The sequence below is a fragment of the Puma concolor genome, chromosome A3 (assembly GCF_028749965.1).
Source record: "Puma concolor isolate L17-30 chromosome A3, mPumCon1.1.hap2, whole genome shotgun sequence".
Taxonomy (NCBI): domain Eukaryota; kingdom Metazoa; phylum Chordata; class Mammalia; order Carnivora; family Felidae; genus Puma; species Puma concolor.
In genome coordinates, this window is record NC_141669.1 from 32288142 (window position 1) to 32300957 (window position 12816).

Genomic DNA, 12816 nt, shown 5'->3' on the forward strand with positions numbered 1-12816 from the left:
TCTGCTGGATAGAATCTATGCTAGGGGAATCTGGATGTGGGTGTAGTAATTCCCATCTACCTTCTCCAAAATAAGACTTTAGGTAATTATATTTTAAACCAGAATTGTGGTATTTTAGCCACCACTTCTATTGAAGTGTCTGCCTTTTATCAGGTGAGGGGCAGGTACTTGTTTTTCTCTAAGAATTCATCACTGGAACCACATTCAAGTGCCTGCTTAAGACTGTATATAGTATTTAAACAATTCAGGTACAATCTAATGTACTCTTATTCTCACACTTCAGGAAAATGTAGTAGGTAATGTCTAAGAAGGGCAATTATTTTTTTTTTTTAATTTTTTAAATGTTTATTTTTGAGAGAGAGAGACAGAGAGACAGAGCATGAGCGGGGAAGGGGCAGAGAGAGAGGGAGACACAGAATCCGAAGCAGGCTCCAGGCTCTGAGCTGTCGGCACAGAGCCCAACGTGGGGCTCGAACCCACAAACCTCAAGATCATGACCTGGGCCAATGTTGAAAGCACAACGGGCTGAGACACCCAGGCGCCCCTAAGAAGAGCAATTATTAAGCTAATCTCTGAAACATAACTAGGATAAATAAAGGGCTCAAATAAGAATTCACCTTGAAATTAGCCAGAATAGGTTTAGGGCCGTAAGTGATACAAATTGGCTGGGTTGATGCAAATGCAGGCTACCTATGAATCATTCTTATTTGTTTATTAAGCCTGGAAGGGCAATAAAAGATTTTGGCTCCTGGTTTTAGTTTTGTCTATGCCATTGGTTATTTTTAAGCAAAAATAATAGAAAACTGGTCATTATGTGGTCAGCGGTACATTTTAGAACTCTTAGAGAATGGTCACCTGGACCAATCTCCCTCATTTTATTGCTGAAGAAACCCAGGCCTGAGGTGTGTGGGCTGGGGCTGGTTCCCAGATCTCTTGACTCCCTGCCCAGTGATCTTTCTACTAAGCTCCTGAAGGAAATGAATACACAATATTCAAAAGAAAATATACAAGTGGCAAAAACATATGAAAAGCTTATATCTAGGGGGATAAAACATAAAAGACTCTTAAACATAGAGAACAAACAGAGGGTTGCTGGAGGGGTTGTGGGGGGGGGGATGGGCTACATGGTAACGGGCATGAAATCACTGTTGCACCATATGTAACTAACTTGGATGTAAATTAAACAATAAATAAATTAAAAAATAAAAAAGAAGAAAAGCTTCTATTGAATACAAATCAAAACCAGGAGTTACCATTTTTCATTTAGCAAACTGGCAAAGACATAAGCCTATAACAAGTTTTTAAAATGTTAAAAATTTTTTAATGTGAGACTTTTGGGAAATGGGTTCTAAAGCACTCACTGCCGGGTCCCTGACACTCCACAATTAGGTATCTAGTCCTTTGGCTTAAAGTGTTGTCTGCTTTACCAGGCATTTACACCTCAAAAAAAAATGGAGTGCCTCAGCTCCTTTCCAGAGAACAAAGAGGGTTTCACTGAGGTAAGAGGAGAAACCAGAATGGCTGTGGGTTCCCAATGCCTCAGGAGGGCGAATGTGTTTGCTGCACAAGGTCAGGAGACAGAGGCGAACGGCCGTCCTCACAGTTTACCGATGGCTGGCTCCCATAATAATCTGAGACCATGATGGGATAGTTTCAGGATGTTAGTCACTTAAAAAAAGAACTTCCAGAAAAAAAGAATTTTTTTTTTTTGATCTCTTTTTCTTTCATTCTTCATAGTTGGCATTTGGGTTGGGGCTTTCTCTGGTGAGCATTCTTTCCTTTGCCTTTTTTTGTCGAACGTGTGGAGAGGTTCTGTGTCTTAGAGATGGTCACTTGAAGCTGGATATGAAGGTTGAGGGCCTCACTTCTAAAAGTTCCCTCCTTACAGGAGACTGCAGAAGCAAGGCTATTTATAGGCTTAAGAACATGGTGCTAGACACTGGGTACTTGCTGCTCACGCGACCAAATGGCAAAAATAGGAAAGCAATTACGAACAGAGAGGGAGGCAGGCGAACCCTAAGACACTTTTCAATGCAGAGAACAGACAGAGGGTTGATGGGGGTGGGGGAGAGGAGAAAGTCGGCGGGGGGCACTGAGGAGGGCACCTGTTGGGATGAGCACAGGGTGTTGGATGTAAGCCAATTTGACAATAAATTATATTAAAAAAAATAGGAAAGCAATAAGGCTCCTATCTCCAGTCCTTCAGATCTAGGACCCTGGATTTAGACCCTCTTTCCAAAAATGGGTCTGAGGCACTGTGAACTACTAACTACTGCTTTTAACCGGGAGCTCTTGCTTGCAGGGGAGAGATTGCCAAAGGACCGGGGGTTTTGTAGGGTTTTGTTTGTTTGTTTAGGTTCTTGCGTTATCTTATCTCATAGCAAGATAAACCAACTAAGTTTATTACTATCATGAGCAATTTTCTTTTATCTGCAGAATATTTTATAATTTACAGAGGACTTTAAAGTTGTTTCATTTGACTCAACAGTCTTGCACGCCAAGGAGGAACGGTCTTGTCAGTTTGCGGATGAGGAAACTAAAAATGAGAGACTTCTGGTTCTTTTTTTTTTTTTAAGTTTATTTCTTTTGACAGAGAGGGAGAGAAAGAGACGGTGTGAGTGGGGGAGGGGCAGAAAGAGAAGGAGATAGAGAATTCCTAGCAGGCCCCGCGCTAGCAGCATGGACCCATGAAACCGTGAGATCATGACCTGAGCTGAAACCAAGTCAGGCGCTTAAAGACTGAACCAGCCAGGCTCCCCATGAGGCTTCTTTCTTCTCTTTTTTAAGATTGTTTTTTTAAGTAATCTTTATATGCCATGTAGGGTTTGAACTCATGACCTCGAGATCAAGAGTTGCATGCTTTACCAACTAAGCCACCAGGAGCCCCCCCCCCCCCCCCCAATGAGGGGCTTTGAATCCCAAAGTTACTAGGTGACCGGTAGGACTAAGATGTAAACCCAGGCCTCCTAATTCCAACCCTTGTTCCTTCCACTTTACCACACTGCCTGTCAATCAAAGCAGAGGGGGAAAAAAAACCCACATCATTCATCATTCCAATTAAGATGATAAATCCAGGCAACTTTATCGCCTGAAATTCACTCCCTTCAAAGTGTTCCCCAGCTCTCTCTCTCAGAGTCCAAAGGCTGCTGCCTCAGGCGAGTCCCTGAATGTCTCTCCGGCAATCGTCAGCTCCGGTCAAGTCCAGAAGCAGCCACACTGCCCTCGTGCCACCTCTGCCCTCTGCTTTCCACCCCACTGGCGTCCCCTGGTCTCTGCTATGACCACAGTAGCAGAGAAAGGCTGGCTGTCCACCAAGAAGGAATCGCCCGCTTTTCCAGAAGAAAAGACAGGGCGAGGACAGGCCAGCCAGGCCAGAGTACAGGGCCCGGCCTCCCTTCCTCCCAGGTGTGCTAAGCTCTAACCAAGGGAGCGTAAGAGTCGGGTGAGAAAATGCCTTCTCTCTTCTGTCAAGGGAAACACCCTCCACTTTCCCTCTTCTCCTTTCCTTTGGGCTTGAATGGCGATGACTAAACTGACCTGGGCAGCTGTGTGCCAAGGGAGACCGAAGCCCCCACCCGGGGTCCCTGCGTGTCTGTGTGGAGCAGAGACATCCACGGCTGGGGACCCCCACCTTGGACCGTGAGGTGACAGGAAGTCAGCTTCCATGCAGTTTCCGTCACCGAATTGGGGGAAATCTCCTATTTATAGGTGTTCAGGGTTTGGCTCCATTAGGGTCCCCTCAGCTGTTATCCCTTGACTTCTTCTTTCCCCGGCGGCTCCGTCCCATCTGTATGAAAGCTCCTCAATTTCTCACTGCACAGCAGTCCCAGGCTATCATTTTTAATGAGCCGTTATGGACACTTTGGGTACAAAGGACAGAAACCATTCTGAGGCAGCAGCTTGGCAGATAAACCTTCAGGGTCTACACCAGCCTCGCTCTCCCGCTTTATTGGTGGCCCTCTTTCCCCCCATCTATGGCTCCGCCCTGCAGGCAAAGCACCTCGGGCCTCTGGCTGTTGTAAGGATGGTCAGTAGTGGGGACAGACCAGTTCCCACCCACAAAGGCACGATCACAAGAGTAAAAGACTTTTTTTTTTTTGTTTTGATATGCAATACCTTGGAAAAAAGGAATTGTCATCACGCTATTCTACTTAGATGTGCAGTGAAAGGTACCAAATAGCCACCGCAGTGGTCCCGGTAAGGTCACCCACCTTTAGCTCCTGCCCTCCTCTCTGCCCCAGGCACTGTGGATTAACGTGGGCACACACTTCCTGTTCGCCTCCTCCTCCTTGCCTTCCCCTCCTTTCTTGCATTAAAAACTTTTTTTTTTTTTTTTTTTTTTAATTGCAGGTGGCCAGCGGAGTCAGGGCTGAGGACGCAGCTGAAGAGGAGGAGAAGGGCTCCCATCTCATTCAAAGTCAAATCCAAGTTCTCACGGTGGTCCACAAAGGCCTCTCGTGACTGCCTGTGGTTTTTGAGCGTTTTTAGAATCAGTCTACTGATTCTAAAACAAGTCTACTTACAGAACACTGTAAATGTTACCAACCCTGGCGACAGAAGGTACAGCCGACAGAAGCTAGCAGGGAGAAAGAGGAGAGGTGATCACGGAGTAATGTTTCCCACCTTATGAACTGAGTATCGTTGACTGATTTTAAAAGGTGTAAGTATACTAAAGGTCTAAAGGGATCCAATAGAGGACCCAAATAATGCTGTCTCTCTTCAGAGGGGAAGGAAAGTGGAAATGAGGAATAAAAGTGATCGAAACCTGCAGTCAGCAATCAAAAGCAAAGTAATAAAGGAGCGCCTGGGTGGCTCAGTGGGTTAAGCGTCTGACTTCAGCTCAGGTCATGATCTCACGGGTTCATGAGTTCCAGCTCCGTGTCGGGCTGACAGCTCAGAGCCTGGAGCCTGCTTTGGATTCTGTGTCTCCCTCTCCCTGCCCCTCCCCTGCTCTCAAACTCTCTCTCTTAAAAATAAACATTAAAAAAATTAAAAAAAAAAAAACACCAAAGTAATAAATACCTAGTTTAATTTCAGTACTTTAATATCTAATAGTGCCAGAGGGTATCAACTCTTATTATGACTTTATAGCAGACTTAACAAAGGTATGCACACATTAACTGCTGCCTAAAGCGTTGTGGTATCTTTCTCCAAAGATGGCCCCCATGCAGCATGCCTCCTGGGTGCTCCTGGGTTCTCAGTCCCCTGCCATGCTGAATCTGGGCTGGCCTGGGAACTCCCACTGACCAGTGGAAAGTGGCAGGAGTGACACCCTGTCCCTTCCGGGCGGGCCTATGCTCTAAGAAGGGCTTTGCAGCTTCTGCTTTCGGCCTGTTTTGGATCCCTGAGTAAACATATGACAAGTCTCGCTACCCTGCGTGTTAGCACTGTGTGGAGAGATCACACACAGAGAGAAATGCCTTGAGATTACAGGTGTGTGTGTGTGTGGGGGTGGGGAGACAGAGAGAGGCCTGGCCACCCAGTGCCGCCCCCCCCACCCCCCCGCCCCAGCCTGCCTTCCAGCAGATGCATGAGTGAAGCCATGTTGGCTGCTTCAGCCCCATCACTATCTGACAGCAGCAGCATGAGATACCCCGAAGGAGGCCAGCAGAAGTAATCATCCCACCGAGGCCCTGCTGCCCCACAGAAGTGTGAGAGATAATAAAATGGCTGTTGTCTTCAGCCTCAAAGTTTTGGGGTGGTTTGTTATGCGGCAAAAGATAACCGAAACAGGCATGTTTAATCTTTTTCTGTCAGGTCACCCACTTCCTGCTCAAGTTCCAAAATATGAATCCCCAAATGCCAAGAACTGAGGAGAATGGGGGGAAGGGAGAATAGAGAGAGAGTGATGGAGAGGAGGGAGAAGACGGGATGTGGGGTGAGGTGAGAGTAAAACGACCTCTGTGGTGGTGGTGGGGGGGGGGGTACAGAAAAAGGACTCTGATACCCATGAAGGGCAAAATTCAAATCTGGAGTTTTCTGGAGCCACTAAAAATACCCCACCTCTGTCTTCTCCTTTTCTTCCTGTCCGTAGTAAGGACTGCTGCCCACAAATTACTTTGTATGCGTAGAATTTTTGTAAAAAATCGGAAGCTGAATTCATGGCAGGACACTTCCTAGGGAAAAATTTGGAACCCCGAGGAGAAGGCTTTATTCGGTCCTGTAGGTTGGGCATCAGACTGTGAGCAGATGTGTCCTGCCACCACTCCTGACCAGGAGATTCTAGAGGCATTGCAGGTTTCTGCCAGGCCTTTCGTTCCTGTGCCCTCTGCCTCAAGAAGGGCATGCCCCATATAGGACCCGCTCCTTCAGCCTGGGTCCCTAAGTGACCAGACACATGAACCTGTTCTCAACCCACAGCCTGAAGCCAACCCCCGTTGACTGTCCTGTAACGTGAGCAAGGAACAGACATCTGTGATCAGCCACTAAGATTTTGAGGTTGTTTTGCAGCCCAATCTGGTGAAAGCAGACTAATATGAAGCCCAACTCTAAAAGCTTCCAGAGGGGAGAGAGAGAAATCTCGTAACTTACGAAGGATGTAAGTCAGACGATGTCAGGCTTAAGATCAGCAATGCCGGGGCGCCTGGGTGGCACAGTCGGTTAAGCGTCCGACTTCAGCCAGGTCACGATCTCGCGGTCCGGGAGTTCGAGCCCCGCGTCAGGCTCTGGGCTGATGGCTCGGAGCCTGGAGCCTGTTTCCGATTCTGTGTCTCCCTCTCTCTCTGCCCCTCCCCCGTTCATGCTCTGTCTCTCTCTGTCCCAAAAATAAAATAAACGTTGAAAAAAAAAATTAAAAAAAAAAAGATCAGCAATGCCAATCAGCAATCTTAAGATCATTACCTTTAGAAGGTATTGGAGCCCTGTCCTCCAAGTTGTGAGAGAAAAATATTCTGAGTTTAAAACCTGTAAGTGATAAAATTATGAAGATCTACGCATACATGCGAGAACTTGGAAAGCATACTGTTCATGAGCTCCTCACAGAATAAAACTATACACACACACACACGTGCACACACATATATATGGCATTATGTTTTATCCTACCAAAGTGGAAAGAAAAAAAAACCCTCTTTCTTGCTAGTGAGGGCATAGGGAGAAAAAATGATGGCATAGAGAAATATGTAAATTAATTTGTTTCTGGAGAATTTAGCAAGACATGTCAAAATCCTAAAAATATCTCCACCTTTCGAATCAGCAATTTCACTTGCAGAAATCTTTTTGAAGAAAACCAGCATCAATACAGGCAGAGATTTAGCTACTAAGATGTGGCGTGGAGCCCTATATACGATAGTGATAACTGGAAACAGCTTAATGTATATACTAGGCAGGCATTAACTATGATGTTGTAATTTTTAAAAATTATCCCTTTGAAGTAAATACTTTGTGTCTTAACAACATTTTAAACAGATGTAAAATAAACCTTATTTTTACTCTTACGCTCCAGCCACTGAGTTTCCTCCTTGAAGGCAAATGTTCCAGTTTCCTTTCCAATCTTTCCAGAGACATTCTCCCCTGTATATGTATATATGTATATCCTAGACTATGTAATCTATTAAATTATATATGCATACGTGTATTTTTTTAATGGTAGCATACTATCCACACTGTTCTGCTCTTGGCTTTTTACCCTTAATTCTCCTTAGAGATTATGCAATATAAGCACATGGATAGTGACCTCATGCTTTTAAGTAACTGTAGAGTTACATCCATATCCTTTGATATGTGTCCCTTAATTTACCTAAGCCATTTTGAGAGGATCACATTCGTAAAGGATTTATAGAACAATTACATGCATAGATGTGCTGATAGTGTGGACCCTGCTTGGGATTCTCTCTCTCCCCCTCTGTCTCTGTCCCTCCCCTGCTCCTCTCTCTCTCTCAAAATAAATAAATAAACTTAAAAAAGATAACATGCATAGATGTTCGTGATTTATTAAGTGAAAAAAAAAATGAAGCTGCCGATTACAGAATGGTTGAGAACTATAGTAATCTGCAAGTCTACAGATAGTCTATTCCAAATGCTTAGGACACATAGACACATATTCACATGAAAGCTTGGCATTTGCCATTACAAATTCCTGGACTGACTCAACCACTGTGCCCTTTGTCCTAGTGAGCTGGCCTTTGTAACCAAGGAAACAGCCCTGCTTCATAATCTAAAGAAATATTGCAGAGATAGTCGAGCTAAAGATAAGGAACAGGGCTGTATTATTCTCTGGGTACTTGGTGATCTTTCTCTCTCTCTCCCTCCCTCTCTCATACTTACCCTCTCTGTCTCTGTCTCTGTCTCTCTTTTGTTTTGTTTTGTTTTATAACTTTGACAATCAGTGGTTAGTTCTCATCCACATTGTCTACAGGTTTTTGAAAATGGTGACAGGTACATCCTTATTGTGTTTCCTTGACAACGACCTGGGGATACCGTATGGCACATTCTTATTCCTTTGACCCAGATACTTTGCTGAGCCTGGTGTCAATGCACATACCTGGCATTCCCATCTCTTTCAAGACAAATTTCCAGATGTTTCTGAGTGCCTGCAGGCTATGCTTCTTGAAGCCCCCTCCGTGATGTACGTGTGAATGTTGATGGTGTATTCTCTGGTCACTACCCTACTGATGGCAGAATGACCCTTCTCTCCACCCTTCTTTTGGGAGCCATTCTGCGGGTGATCTTAACACACTTTTCTTTTCCATGGGCCACTTGTAATGCCAGGAGCCCCGTAGTAGAAGCATCCAGCCCCAGACTTCCTTGCTGCTTAAAGTCAATCCAGAAGTGGACTCCCCCCCACCTCCTTTGCTCGCTAATAAATGAGTAAGAAATATATCAGAGGAATGGACTGATCAATGAGTGACCACTGGTGATCAGGCCTTTTGGTCCTGCAGAAACTATAAAATCAACATTAATAGAAAAAGTAGCTGGAGTCCTGGGATCAGGCCCTCAAGATCTGTCTGCGCTGCCCCATCTGAGTGTGCCCTTTTGGGCTCCCTCGGGCTGGACAACTGGACCCTCACTGGGAAGCAATGACAAAAAGGGAGGAGACTAGTTCAGACCCTGAGGGTATGAAAAGCCTGTCATAGCTGGAACCTTATCTCTGCCTTCACAAGTGCTGTTCCTGTTAAAACAGGCATCCTTAAAACAAAAACAACAACAAAACCAAAACAAACAAACAAACAAAACCCCCCAAGCCCCACCCTTTTTATTTTGGAATAATTCTAGATTTGCAAAAAAGTTGCAGATACTACTTATAGTTCCTGTATACCCTGACCCAGTTTCCCCTAATGTTAACATCTTACATTACCATGGCACATTTGTTAAAACCCCAGAAACCAATATTGGTTCATCACTATTCACTAAATTCCAGGTTTTATTTGGGTTTCACTAGTTGCTCTACCAATTTCCTTTTGCTGTTTTAGTCTGGTCTGGGGTCCCACGTGGCAGTGAATCATGTCTCCTCTGCTCTGTGACAGTTTGCTAGTCTTTATCTTTCATGACCTTGACAGTTTTCAGGAGTATTGGTCAGGTATTTTGTACACTCAAATTTGGTTCATCTGATGTTTTTTTTTCCCATGATGACACCGGGGTTATGGGGTTGTGGGAAGAATACCAGACACGAAGCACCCTTCTCCTCATACCAGATTGGGGGTACGAGACATCAGCATGGCTGATCAATGGTGACACTAACTTGGATCACACAGGGAGTGGGGGGTCTGCAGGTTTCTCTCCTCTCAAGTCACTGTTTTGTCCCTTTTCATATTCTATTCTTTGAAAGAGTCACTAAAGCCAACTCACACTCAAGGGGAGGGAAACTGAGCTCCACCTCTTAGAGGGAACAGTATTGGAGGGAAACTAAAGAATAGTTTCTTTTTTTTAAATGGACATAGTAGGGTGCCTGGGTGGCTCAGTCAGTTAAGTGTCCCACTTCGGCTTAGGTCATGATCTCAAGGTTCATGAGTTCAAGCTCCACATCTGATCCTCTGTCTCCCTCTTTCTCTCTCTCCCCTGCTCACATTCACTCTCTCTCTCTCTCTCAAAAATAAACATTAAAAAAATGGACATATTAAATACTAAAAATACTATTTTGGAGAACCTGGCTGGCTCAGTTGGAAGAGCATGTGACTCCTGATCTTGGGGTTGTAAGTTCGAGCCCCATGTTGGGTGTAGAGATTACTTAAACATAAAATCTTTAAAAAAATACTATTTTATAGAGGCATAAGAATTTAATGAGATAATTTAAACGCATAGCATAGAATCTAACAAATAGGTATTGCTTAATAAATATTAGCTGCTATTTGTTATGTGATTTAATTTTATTAAATTAAGAAGGATATAGGTAATATGCACATGAGAACACACACACACACATAGAATCAGTGGTTGATGATATCCTTAGTGATTTTTATTTTCTTCTCTTTGCTTAACTATACATTTAAAATTTTCTATACTACACATTTATTATTTTCCTAGTAAGAGAAAAAAATAATAAAAGTGTCCAGATTGCTAACACCTGTCATTGCTGAAAGTGTGGAAAACGACCACTTTCTCATACCGTTGCTGGGGAGAGATGCTGTTAAATCTTTTCTGAAGAATGTATTGGCAATAAGTATCAGAAGCGTTGCAATTTTGCAGACCATCTCACTCGGCAATTCTACTTCTATTTATCAGATGAAAATATTATACAGCACATATATGCAAAGATTTATCCTTGCAAGTGTTCAATACTTCAATTGTGAAAGCAAAAATTGGTAATAACTGAATCTTAGATATGAATTATGGTCGTGGGTAACCAAAAGATCATTTTGTGGAAAAGTATAAAATTTTTTAAATGTGGACAATACATTTAAGTGACAGAGGGCAGTTGCAAAATTATGACCAGTATAATTTTATTTTTGTAAAACACACACAACACAGAGAAAAAAGTTGTTCAAAGAATCTATCTAGGTGGCGAGTTATTATCTCTGGGTTGTTGGATCACGAGTGACTTCCTATTTTCTTATTTGAGTTTATCTGCATCTTCCAGATTGCCTACAAGGAACCTAAATTATTTTTGGAAATAGAAAAAGCCAATGCTATTTTTAACATGCTCATCATTGAGAATTTGGAAAGTATAAAATTTTATACAGAAGAAAGTAAAGTTATAATTCTACTACTTAGGACTAACTATTATTAATAATTTGTTGTATTTCTTTAGGTCTTTTATGTAAATTTGTGTGTAATCTATGCCACCCCCCAGGTCCTACCCAGTTTAGGATCATACCATATGCAATCTTTTCTATTCCGTTTTTTGAAAAAACTTAACACTATATCATGAACATCTCCCTAAGTCTTGAATACTTTTAAAAATAATCTTTAAAAAATATATACCATACAAACTAGTGGGGCAGACCTGCAGGAACTGATTTATAAAAATTCATTATAAAGTGCAAAAAGTAAGTTGCAAAGCCATTTTACAAGATGATCATATAAAATAGTCTCTGAGTACATAATTTTGATTATCTCTTAAGGGGAGGAGTTACGTGGAAATATTTGGGGGTTTAAAATTTTTATTATTATTTTAATGTATATTTATTTTTGAGGGGGGGGCAGAGAGAGAGGGAGACAGAATCCAAAGCAGGCTCCAGGCTCTGAGCTGTCAGCACAGAGTCTGACATGGGGCTCGAACTCATGAGCCACAAGATCATGACACGAGCTGAACTTGGGCACTCAACCGATTGAGCTATCCAGGTGCCCTTGGAGGTTTAAAAATTTTTAAAATAGTGTGTATATTGTTATTATCTCTGTAAGAAGAAAAATAATACAGCTTTAAAAATAAATAAAAATCACATTTTTAAAGGCCTGTACAATATTCCACTATACCCTAAAATTTCCTGTTGGACATTCAGGTCTGTTTCCACCTTTTCATTATATAAATAATGATAATTCTAGGATGAATATCTTTGTTTTCAAGCCCTTTTCTGAACTCTTTATATCCTATGATAAATTTGAGGAAGGGGACTTTCCAGATCAGTTTGTGTGTACCGATCTTAAAGGATTTTGCTTGTGGGGCGCCTGGGTGGCGCAGTGGGTTAAGCGTCTGACTTCAGCCAGGTCACGATCTCGCGGTCCGTGAGTTCGAGCCCCGCGTCAGGCTCTGGGCTGATGGCTCAGAGCCTGGAGCCTGTTTCCGATTCTGTGTCTCCCTCTGTCTCTGCCCCTCCCCCGTTCATGCTCTGTCTCTCTCTATCCCCAAAATAAATAAACGTTGAAAAAAAAATTAAAAAAAAAAAAAAAAAAGGATTTTGCTTGAAATGTATGCTTGTACACACATGTATGCTTATATATAAAGGCTAACAGATTTAACTTTCTATTTCTTTTTTTTTTTTAACCTTTATTCATTTTTTGAGAGATGGAGAGAGACAGAGCATAAGCGGGGGAGGGGCAGAGAGAGCGAATGAGACACAGAATCTGAAGCAGGCTCCAGGCTCTGAGCTGTCAGCACAGAGCCCAACGTGGGGCTCGAACCCACGTGACATCATGACCTGGCTGAAGTCAGATGCTTAACCGACTGAGCCACCCAGGCACCCCTTAACTTCCTATTTCTTAACAGATGTCATCAAGACCTCTTAGTTTATAGCCTCTGATTTATTCAGAAAGTTTCTCATGGGAAAAACTGTATTCTCCTTTGAAATATATTCCAGAGTCTTATTTGAAAACTCCGATAGAAACTCTGAAACCTAGCTAATAGTCTACGACAGAGAAATGGAGGCAACAGATCAATGTTCTTGATTCATTAAGCTAATGTGATGCGGGCCAACTCACTAGCAGTGCTGTAATGCGGAATTC